This window comes from Equus quagga, chromosome 1 (genome assembly GCF_021613505.1).
Source record: "Equus quagga isolate Etosha38 chromosome 1, UCLA_HA_Equagga_1.0, whole genome shotgun sequence".
NCBI classification, from domain to species: Eukaryota; Metazoa; Chordata; class Mammalia; order Perissodactyla; family Equidae; genus Equus; species Equus quagga.
This window is the reverse complement of record NC_060267.1, coordinates 45,932,384-45,944,632: the sequence shown is the minus strand read 5'-3', so window position 1 is coordinate 45,944,632 and position 12,249 is coordinate 45,932,384. Positions and strand designations below refer to the sequence as shown.

Below are 12,249 nucleotides of genomic sequence, written 5' to 3'. Positions count from 1 at the left end.
TTCTCTACGAAACTTTCCCAGTGCAAACTCTTTTTTCCACCTGGTTATTGTCTCTGTGTTTGTTATAGCCTTCTCTCTGCTTTCATATATTGAGCTCTGCAAAGTCGTAATCATTTATCTGCATGTACTTTAGTGTGTGTTTGTCCCATCTCTCTCTTTAGAAGACCTGTCCCTGCTGGTGCGTGGAATAAGATGTTCTTTTCCTTCTTTCCCTCTCCTCGAGGAGCTGGGAGAGAATTCAGCTCGACATTCATTATGTGTCAGCGTATCACTGTGCTCTTCTTCTCTTAGATCACCATGTGATTGAAAAAAATAAAATGGGGAAATGGTCATGTAAAGGTGGTGCCTGTCCCTTAGCGTATGTCATGTTTAATTTCTGTGTACTGAATTTTGCCAAAATCCATCAAAGGATACTGAAGACAGCTTATTCGAAACAGTTGATTTTCTGGTTTTTCATACATGTCACCCTGATCTGTGTGAACCGAAGGTGCATTATCTTTCCTTTTCATGATGTTATCCAATCTATTTCATGATGTTATCCAATCTAGCCTGAATTCAGAGGACTCTTAAGAAAATTGTCGTGATATGAACAGATTCTAATGAACTGAAATAGTGATTTCTCCACGTTAGATAATTAGCGCTTGAGAGTTTAATGATAAAACGAATGATATGGACAGACAGGGATAGAATAGTATGGAGAAAGATGGAGAGGAATAATGAGGAGAGGAAGGGAACAACAGCCGCTGAGGCCACTGCTTTTAAGCAATTGGAATCCTTTCATCAGATAATTAGAATTCCTCCTGCCAGGCTCTGGAGTTTGCCCTAGTCAATGTGACTCAAGACCCAGCAAGGCTCTCTTGTCTCAGCCTAACTGGGTTTCATCTGATAGGTCCCATAAGATGTGGAGTCAGATTTTGAGGAGTTTCCAGCTCTCTCCTCATGCTGCCTTATCTGGTAGGCAGGTGGAGGGTGTTTGTGTCCTAATGGCACCTCCTTCTCATCATTCCTTCTCCAGTACTGTTGACCTAGGGGCATCCTGAAGGATTGTGAGGAACCTCAGCCACCCCCCTGAGCTCTGACCTGGCCACAGGTTCAGGGAGCTTTAGGATCTCATGTGTTCAGCAACCTTAGCGTGTTCACTTGTCTTTTCCACATTATCAGTGACATCTTTCTGCTTCCTGATCATCGACTCATGGTGCATTAGAAAGGGCCTTGCAGTTCCTGTGATCTAACTCCTGAGGCCTGGGGAGGTGAGGTGACAGGCCTACAGAAACATGTTTAGGTTAGAGGCAGAGCCAGGGCCAGACCTGAGTTTCTGGAATCCTCGTCCAGGGGCATTTCCATAAAATGATGCCCTTTCTCTCTTCCACTTCGTGTTGTCAGACCTGGAGAAGCCCTCTGATGTTTGTAGCCAGTGAACCTCGAACCTCCGTAAGAATAGAAGAGTCTATGAAAACTCAATTTTAAACCTGTTTTTTTCAATAAGAACACATTACTTTTATAATTAGAAGAGGAAAAAAAGCTCTTTAAAGAAGTTAATAGAAGGAAAGTCAGAGCTTCGCTCATCCAGCTCTTTGTGCGCTGTGTTATGGTGGAGAGGCAGTAAGTATAGTGGCTGAACATGATTCTGGAGCCTGGCCATCTGCCTGCACATCCTTGGTGCTTATGGACCACCTCAGGTCTCTGCTGAAATGGCATCTTATCAGTGAGGCTTTCCCAGGGCCACCCTTCTCAAAATAGCAACTACCCCATCTCCCCCAGATGACCCTTTTGTGGTCCCTTCACTGCTCTGTTTTTCTCTATAGAACTTGTCACTCTGACATTGATTCTAGTTGTTCTTTGATTAATATATTTCTCTTTCCACCAGTGAGTCACTCCATGGGAACAGGAATTTTTGTCTCTTTTGTTTACTGCTGGATCCCCAGCATCCAGAGCAGTGCCTAGAACACAGTAGGCAAATATTTGTTGAAACAATGAATACATCAACTCTGGGCACAGAACTCAACCTTTCTGTGCCTTAGTTTTCTTGTGAGTAAAGTAGGGTTTAAAGATAGAGCCTACTTCATCCAGTTGCAATGAGAACTAAGGGAATTCATCCATCTAAAGCACTTAGAACCAGCCTGGCACATAGTAAATACTCAATAAAATTCCCTTTATTTGACTTCCTCACTAGACTGCAGACTCTCTGAGGGCAGAGACTGTTTCTTACACCATCTTTGTATTCCTGGCAGCAATGTGGTTAACATGATTGCTATTCAGTGTTTGTTAAGTAGAAAAATAAATTATAGAGAAATTATAGGCAGTACCTCTGTAAATATATGTTAAATTTAAATGAATAGGTTTTCTGCCTATTTTTTCCCCCAAGCTGCAGTTGGTGAATCTGTACAGAATAGTATGATTTTTTTTGTGCCTTTAACTCATCACTTAAGCAGAGGGGCCAATAAGTTATTTTTGTTGCTGTGACTTGGCTGAAATTTCTTGGGCATTGACAGCAATGGCCGACAGTTGGTGGGTGATGAATGTCACCCCAGCCTGTAAGATGCACAGCAGTTACTTGAGATCTCTTCCGTTCATAGTTGGTTCTTCACAGAAATGCCTCCCTGCCAAAGTGTATGCTTAGCAGAGGCTGCAGGCATCTGAACAAACAGATTCAGGAAAAGATGAAAGGGAAGGTTAAGAGAGAAATATACTTCTTCTCTCTGTTCTCAAGAAACACTTGAAAGGTTGTAAAAAGTATCTTCTTTTAAACTTGAGCCATTTGAATTCCATGAGCCTCACAGTTTTTCCAGTAAAATTAGAGAACAGGACTCGGTGATCTCCAAGGAACCATCTTACTTTTTAAGTTTCCTGATTCTGTGGAAATTGTTTAAGAAGGTCCCAGACTAATTAAGAATTTAAGGGCAGAAGTTTGAGTGGAGTTACTGATAAAATGAAAGGAGATGTTACTATAGAAGCTTTGGGCGAGTGGTTAAATGGCATACAGTGTCTGTTTGTGAGAGGAACTGGAAAATTATAGTATTTAAATAGAAAATGAACTCAGAACCCACATCTTAACAAAAGGCTTTTCTGATTTCCTGGTTTGGGTCAGTTCATTTAACGTGAACTAAGTTGCATGTGGGCTGTCCAATCTGGTCGTCTGATTTCTGAGCCTTTCCCATAACTGAGTCCCGAGAGATTTCCAATCCTGCCCATAAGGTAATGCAATTTGGCAAGAGGATTTGGACCTTGACTAAATCTCTTGCCCAATTTGGTTTCCAGAAAGGCTGACTTACCTAATTTGAAAATAAATTGAAAACAAAACCTTTGGTTGTTACGTTTGATGAAATGCCACAGAAAACTGTAATTTTTTTTTCCATACCCCATTACTATGGAGAAGATTGTTACCATTCACTCTTAAATATCTGTCCTTGGTTTACTGTCCTTCCCTGCCATAGTCTTCCAATGAGGCTGAATCACCACAGCAATATGAAATCATAGGAACCCTTGTGTGTGTGTGTGTGTGTATTTTGTACCTTGTGTATCTGCCTGTATTCCCAATCTCTACATTAATATTAGTTTTTCTATTGCTGCATAACAAATTATCGTAAACTTCGTGGCTTAAAACAGCACACATTTACTATCTCATGGCTTCTGTGGGTCAGGAATCTGGATACGGTTTATCTGGGTCCTCTTCTTAGGGTCTCACAAGGCTGCAGTTTCTCCAGCTGGGACTGTGGTCTCACCTGATGCTTGACTGGGGAAGGATCTGCTTTTTTTGGCAGATTACCACCTTGTGGTTGTAGGACAGAGGGTTTTGGTTTTTTGTTAGCTGTTGGCCGGAGGCTACTCTCAGCTTCTTACTGTATGGGCCTCCCAACATAGGCACCCCACACGTGGCAGCTTACTCCTTCACAACCAGCAAGGGACTTTAATGTTTTCCAGTAGCTCCAATTTCTTTATAGATGTAACTTCAGCTTTTCCCTTATTATTCTTGTAAGGTAAGATAGAAGTAGGGAGAATCAAGAAGCTTCAAAAAGGCTAAATGAAGGGGGCCAGCCCCATGGCCTAGTGGTTAAGTTCAGCGTGCTCCAATTCCGTGGTCTGGGTTCGTGGGTTCTGATCCCAGATGCGGAACTGCACCCTCATCAACCATGCTGTGGTGGCAATCCACATATAAAAGAGAGGAAGGTTGGCACAGATGTTAGCTCAGGGCTAATCTTCCTCAGCAAAAACAAAACAAGGCTAAAGGAAATGTCTACGGTTGCAAAGCAGCCAGTGGTTGCATTGGAATAAGAATACAAGTTGGTTAATAACAGAAAATAACATGTACTAAATACTTACTACATACAAGATACTATGCAAAGAGCTTTACATCACTACGTGCTTGTTCAATTCTCAGTAAAACGCTCTGAGTTACATATTACTATATTAAACTATTTAACAGGTGGGGAAATTGAGGATTAGAGAAGTTCACAGACAGAAACTGCATAGGTTAGGACACAGGCAGGCAGATTCCAAAGCCCCTCCTGTCCTACTCTGAAGATCTTTCCATTAGAACACGATGTTCTTCACGTTCAAAGTTCTTCCTCTCTTTTGTCAGATACTTAAACCACTGCAGTATTGCAAAGGGAGAATTATAATAGATTGCTCCTTTAAGAGTGCATTATTAAAATGGAGGGACAGTGTTCTTTCTTTTCTGCTTGATTCAAGCTTTCTTATTTTTCTGAAGACATATGGGACAAATTGAAGGAAACCAGATTTTAGTGGGATTTGCATGTATTAATAACACTTTTGCTGTATACACATCCAAAAAAATAAAACTTAGAAACTCCTCAAAGTTGGTAGGATACATCTTGTTCATTTTAATTCATTTAAAGTGTTCCTTTTAATTACGCATTTGCATTTTATTGTTCCATAAAACACCAATAATATGGAAAAGGCAGAAAAGGTCTATTTTCCACTCTATAAAACGACTTATATTTTCCACCCTATAAAACCACTTATGTAGATGGATCTCGTTGAGAGATGTACAAGATTTGATTTGAATATTAGAAACTGAAATTCTAGTGTAAAAATATCTAGTTGTGAGTGTTTTTTCTATATTTTTGGAAACTTAGAGAGTTATCCTGCAAGATACTTTGAAATCTATAAATACGGAGGAGGAGTAAAATACAGAGAAGTTTTGTTGATTGTTGAGCTTTTTCATGAGTAGCAGGATGGAGTAGCTGCAGACAGGTCAAGAGGGGGGAAAAATGCCTTACTGGGTCAGATCCAGCCAAACATCCAAAAGTGTGGCCGTTCTCCGTGTTAGATATGTATGTGTTATGTTATGGCAGAGTCCTCCAGCTGGAAGGACCTTTGAGCATACCGAGATCCCCCTCTTCATTTGCTAGGGGGGATACAAAGGTACAACTGGGCCAGCGTCATGCATCCAACTTTCTGCATTCAATGCTTACGGTTTTGCCTTCCCTGAACTCGTGTTGGAAAGCTGTCTTGCACTCACTGTTGTCCCTTCTCCTATACTGCATTTGTATTTATTTTTATAAATCTCAATCCAAGTCAGCTCGGTGCTATAGTTATTTGGGTGCTATAATTATTCTCTGTAGGATGCTCTAGGCTATTTTTGATCAACTTTAGTCTTCTTTCAGTGCCTAGCGTGAGGCCTGAAACATTGGAGGTACTCAGTATATATTGGTTGAATTGAATGACAGGTATTTTAATACATCCCATACACTCTGTCCCACTGTGGAAGGCAGGGCTTCCAACCATTAGTTCTAAAGCTTTGAGGAGGATCCTCTCATTCCAGGAATCTGAGAGTTGGTGAACAAATTTATATCCACTGTATCACGGTCTTTCATATTCCAGTGTATGTGTGTGTTTTTTTAAAATTTATTTGACTCTCAGCTGTTGTCTTTTTTTCCACTTAAAAAAATTGTGGTAAACTACACGTAACATAAAATTTACCATTTTAACCATTTTTATGTATACAATTCAGTGTCACTAGATCCATTCACGTTGTTCTGCCACCATTTCCCCCATCCATCTCCAGAACCTTTTCATCTTCCCCAACTGAAACTTTGTAGCCATTAAACACTAATGCCCCCTTCTCCCTTCTCTCCAGGCCCTGGTAACCACTGTTCTACTTTGTGTCTCGATGAATTTGACTATTCTAGGTACCTCATGTACATGGAATCATGCAGTATTTGTCCTTTTGTGACTGGCTTATTTCACTTAGCCTGATGTTTTAAGGTTTGTCCATGTTGTAGCATGTGTCAGAATTTTATTCCTTTTTAAGTCAGCCATTGTCTTTTAAGACTCAAGAGTTTTGGAGTTTTTAGTTTTTTTAGCCAGAGGTGGATTTTTCTTCCAGACTTATCCTTGGCCTTTTCCTGGGATGAAATGTTCAAGGGCATGCCTTGTCTTCCTGAGTGGTATTCTTTGGGGGAGCTGAGTAGGAAAAGTGAGGCAATTAATGTCAGTGCAACAAATGGACACCTACTGTATATAGGGGCTCTGCCTATGACCAGAGATTGCACTGTGTTTTGGAGGAGACGACTGTACACTTGCTTAACTGTAGTACCTTGTGCTAAGTACTAAGGAGGGACCAGAAGGGATCTGTCAATCTCCTGAGGAATGTGAGGGAAATTTAGGAAAGGTTCAAAGAAGAGGTCGTGTTTTAAACGGGTCTTGAAGGATGAATAGGTGTTCAAGATAGAGAAAGAAGATATGGCATTCTATGAATAGCCTGAACTAAGGCAAGTGAAAGAAAACACATGGTTTGTGGGAAGAACAGCAAGGAGCAGCGCTCTGGATGTGGAAAGCATAGAGAGTGGGTGGAATGGTGGGAGGCTAGAGGTGCTTGAACGCCATGCTGAAGAGTTTGGGGGAATAGCTCACCTGGAAGCCTCATCTGCAGTTAGACTAAGCCAATTAGATCTGTGGATTGATAGGGTGGTGGATGGATCAGAGTCAGAGAGAAGGGGACTGGAGACCAGTGTGAGTGGTTGGGAGCCGGAAGCAATATGGTTGCAACATTTTAAGCAAGAGATGATGAGGGCCTGGACCAAGGCAGCCACAGACAAGAGTTTGCTCATGGTCAGTATCCTCAGGTATGCTGACAGCAGAGTTCATTGGACCACGTCCATCTAGCCTGCCCTTTTATCTTCTGAAATTCTTATAATTTCAACATCAGAGTTCTGTCTTTGTAAAATTTCTATCATATCTTTCCTTATTGTAACCATAGTGGCAAGAAGGAATTAATTTATAAAAGACGACAGGATAGGTTCCTGTCTTCAGGCTTTCCACTCAATAATGCACTTTTTGGGGGTACTTTTTAATAGTCTTCCATGTGCTAAGTGATGTGGTATCTAACATATAGAAAGATACGATTGTTAAGATTGTATGTAATAGGGGACTGCCCTGTGGCCAAGTGGTTAAGTTTGCTCACTCTGCTTCAGCGGCCCAGGGTTTCACCAGTTCGAATCCTGGGCACAAACATGGCACCACTCATCAAACCATGCTGAGGCAGCATCCCACATGCCACAACTAGAAGGACCCACAACTAAAAATACACAACTATTACTGGGGGGCTTTGGGAGAAAAAGGAAAAATAAAATCTTTAAAAAAAAAATGATTGTATGTAATATACAATAGCTGGAATATAACTGTAATTAGAACAGATCAGCCAAGCTACATTAGAAGCACACCCCTCATCTCTTGGTAACAAAAGAACTCAAACAGAGCTTTCATACAAGTGAATAAACTTTACGTTTGAAGAACAAAGCTGGGTTGGCCTCAAAAATGATCAGCATGGCCATCAGAGCCTGTCTAATGGTCCGTAAAGAACTTGGCCCTTCACGAAGTACTTTGATGGTAAGCTTAACAGGAAGAGACGTAGTCCCTGCCCATAAATATATGCAGTTTATATTCTCAGTTGTAAAATGTCAGAAATGACTCTGGAAAATTAGAAAAAATGAATTTAGCCAGTACTCTTAAAAAGTGTCATGTCAGGAGGACCCCAAACATTCACATGCACAAAGGGAAAACTCTGCACGGTACCAGTATCGAAAGAAAATACCCAGGAGTCGTTAGTTGACTAAAAGCTGATTGAGGAAAAAGTGCTGAAATATACTAAAAATAATATGAGTTGCGAGGAAAATAACCCTATTGCTAACCTTTGCATTAGTCAGTTCCGTATTAGAGTATTTTTTCCTGTTTTAGTCACTACTTAAAAGAGTATGTATGTATAAATATAGAAGATGAAGAGAAGTGGGATGAAAATAATTGAAGATGTAGAACATGAATTTTCAAAGAAAAGCTTCGACCAATTGGGGATTCAGTGGGCTGACTTCGTTATCTTGATATAAAAAAATCAGAATAATATTTATGGGCATGCCAATGTGAATGATACCAAGAAGTTTAAAACACACACTCTATCCTTATGGGGCCTTCCTTAACTTTAGTGGCCAGGTTTTCATTGTGCAGTTGACTGATCGGTTGTTTTTTTTTTAATTTCCAAGGACCACTAAGTGAAAGGAAATACATGTTAACTTGTAGGAGATATTTTGAATGATCCACAGAGCCTAGCAGAGCGCCTTGTCACTACCCATTGGGAAATGAGGAGTTTCCTTCCTGGAGGTTGAGGGCTGAGCTGGAGAGCTTCCTGAAGGAATCTGGACTGAACGATGGCAATTATGTCATTCCTTTCCATTTTAAGGTTGGAAGGAAACTTTAGGAAGAGATAGGTCATTGACTGCCCTGCAAGTATAAGAGCCAACACCTAAAACGAATGTATATTTCTAAAGTTTTGAAAGTCAAAAGAGAAAAGAAAAGCCATCTTGGTCATCCCAAAGTATTTTCAGGTCCTCCTTTTGTAGTTTTTGTCTCAGATTCTTGTTTGTTTCCTTGTTAGCAACTTGGAGATATTTTGTTTATTTCCTCATTCTCTTGTGTGTCTTGGTGTTACGAGGTAGGCACCATGAGGACAGGGACTGTTTCTGTTTAGTTTTTTACTGAATTTCTAGCATCAAGCACAGTGTTGACACACAGTAGGTACTCAAGAAATAGTGGTTGAATGAGTGAATGTGTGAAGGTGGGCCTTGGGGAGAACAGCGCTCCCAAGACCAGTCAGTGGATGTTGACCACCTTGAAGGGCTGCTAGTCTGGAGGTTAAAGAGAGAAGGAAGAGAGGATGAGTGTGGAGAATGGGGGAAAGAGAGTGAATTCACAAGGCCTTTTTTTCCTGTTGTTGTTGCCACTACATCAGGTAAGAATGTGCTAAAAATGGGAGACTTATAGTGTTAAGCAAAAAACAAGAGACAATGTGGACTAGTGCCCTGACACAATAGCTCTGGGAAACAGTTCGTAATGACTTGCCACTGGGTAAAGTTTATTAATTTTTTTCTAAAACAGCCAAAGGCTCTCGTAAAACGAAGTTTTCCTGGTGTGTGGATCATCTGGAAGTTTTACTGGTAGTGGTGGGGGCGGGGTGTGTGTTTCAAGCCTCTGACTCCTTTATTTATATTCTCTGCCCTGGCCTTCAGATGTTTTTTGAGCAACTTTGGATTAGATTATCTGCGCTGGGATAGTGGAGCAATTTTGCAGCAAACTGCCACTGTGCTTTGGACTGTTCAACTCTTCTCGGCCTGAGTAGCCAAAAAAATATCTTGATTTAGTCTGGTCTGGACTGTTGTAGTCTGTCTTAAGGACATCACGTCCCAGACCTTAGGATCCTTAACTTCAAACATTAACATGTTAACAAAAGGGCAAGGCAAAATAAAATTATTCAAAAAGAAAAAAAAAAATCATCTCTTTTAAAACAACAGTCCTCCCCAAACCCAGGTAATTCCACCTTCCAAACTGTCCCATGCTGTTGGAGCTTTTCAGGGAAATGTCTGAACCACAGGATTCCCTCATATCTAGAAGAATATTCCAAGGAGAAGATGAGGGGACAGTGAAGACAACTCTAACCGCCCGTCAGCCCACCCAGCTTTCATCACTCTGTCCTCCCTTTGCCATGAGAAGGCAGGCTGGGAGTCAGTTCAGCTGCCTGTATTTAAGGGCTTTTGATATTCATTTAAGGGCTTTTGATATTCACAGAAGCACAGAGAAATGAAAACGAGAGCCTTGAACCTATGAACTTTTCCAGAATTGCTTTGAGAGACTTATTGTAGCGGTGGGAGTCCCGTCTTTTGAAACCGTCCCCTGAGCTTCCATAGGTTTACAAATCTTCCCTCGGACTTCAGCCGCTGGAGGTTCCCTGCCAAGACCTCTGAGGACAGGGATGATAAGAAGCGATCTTTCCTTCTGCTGCTGTGTCTGAGCGCCTGATGTCCCGAGGCCCTGCATCCAGGTTGGTGAAAGGAATGAAAATAACAGTGCCTTTCATTTGTGAGAAAGCTTTTAAAATATTTGCTTTTGTTATCTCTTTCCATCCTGATAAGGACCGTGTGAGAAAAGCAGGGTGGTGTTCTTATTGTCCTTGTACACATGCAGAGGAACTGATGCTTAAAGAGGCTAAGTCCCCCGGTTTTGTAAAGGGCAGAGCAAGGAAAAGACTCCATGTCTTCTTGCTGTGAAAGCAAGAGCAGGTGCAAGATCGTCTCTTGTGAAGCAATCCCAAAGAAAACTAAAAAAGGGTAGAGAGCCTGATGCTATGAACTTTAGCTTTTGGAGGGGATTATTCACTTTTCCTCAGTAAAATAGTGAATCAGTGTGCTCTGAGCCTCTGTGCTGGAGAGGCCTCCTTACCTTCTCGGCCCCCCGGGCCTCATTTAGACAGGCACCACGTTTTCTAAAGACCTCAGGTTTAAGTGCTAGAGAAACAGTAGGGCCAACTGGACTGTTTTTTGGGAGCAGCATGGATGAGAGAGTGTCTTAAGTGAACTGAGCACTAAGGAATTCTTAAATGGACAGGTGGAGAGGGCGGGCGAGTCCCTGTAAGGCTTGCTTCTGGCAGCCCAGCTGCTCCTCCAGGCCCCGACTGCTAAGAGCCAGGTATTTCCAGCACGATTGCTTCCATAGCTCTGTGTGTTTGCTTTCTGATGGGGCATATAATTTACCTTTCAAGTTCTATAAATGGAACCAGGGGTAAAGTTTTGACTCTGTTGGACGTATGACCTGCAGGTTGGTTTCTCCCATTTGGGGAGCCCTCTGCCTCACAGTGAACATTTTGTACAGTCAGGTAGACCTCTCCGCCAGAGGACCGACTCGTGTGTATTTGGAAAGGAAGACAAACCTGTATTTTGTAGAAAGGGCCTATTGTTCCAGGGAGTGGTTGTGGCCAACTTCTTGGGCTCCTTTGGCTGCCTCTGAAGAAGGAATTGAAGTCAGAATGCTAATCACTGACTTGCACAGACATCAACAATCAAACCTCAGGGAACTTATAAGAAAGTAAACAGCAGTGCTCAATTTCAGATTCTGGAAGAAGAGCAGCAGTGTAAGAGAGGCACAGATGAAAAAACTGTGTTGGTGAGAACATGAAAAATTCTCCTTCCCTGCTTCTCAAATGGGTAGTCTTAAAAATAATAAGGAAATCCTGAGGTGTGGGCTCATTTTCCATGACCAGGAGTGGTGTGGCTGGAGCCTTACTCTTTTGGAGGTCGTCTCCTTTGCTCAGAGCTGGAGCGTGTGGGAATCACCCCCTCTCTGAATTCCAGGATTTCGTCATGTGAGCTGGATACAGACTTTTTTATTCGGGGTCTGCACTGTGTTACCAAGGACCATCTCATGCTCTCGCTTGTTCCTCTAATTCCACATAGCAGGCTGGTGTTGAGAATTCTGTCATCATGAAGAGCATTTTCTTCAAAATGTGAGAAGTTTTGGAATTGTTGAACCAGTATGTAGGTCCTCGTGGTGGGGGGGGGGGGGGGGTGGTCCATGAAATGTTCCCAGTTTGCTTAATAAACTCTGACGATTTCCCATCTCTTAGTGTAAGGAGAGAATTATTTTCCCTTCAATTACTGCCCTCCAACCTCCTTCGTATAGATTTATCTATTCTAATCTGGACGTTTCTTTGATTCAGGGCCAGCTTACACAAACTCCAAGTTGTATATGTGGCAAGTGGCCAAAATGACCTATCCTAGAGTACGTCATGTTGGAAAGGGCAGATGTGGCCTGGGGAGACCTGCCAGTGACCTGACTTGTCTCTCAGCTGGTCGTGTCACTTCACAGGACCGTATTTGCCTGTCACTTGATGAGGCTGGACTGGAACGTAGCTACAGTAATTTTAGTCTCAGCCTTCTCTCCTAAATTATAGCATATAAAGTGCCC

The 12,249-nt window shown here is 41.9% G+C and overlaps 1 protein-coding gene across 3 annotated transcripts in view; it reads left to right on the top strand.

The window, feature by feature from the left end:
- Positions 1-12,249, top strand: part of ETV6 (ETS variant transcription factor 6) — a 219,516-nt gene that overhangs the window by 37,331 nt on the left and 169,936 nt on the right. The gene's annotated exons all lie outside the window — the stretch shown is intronic.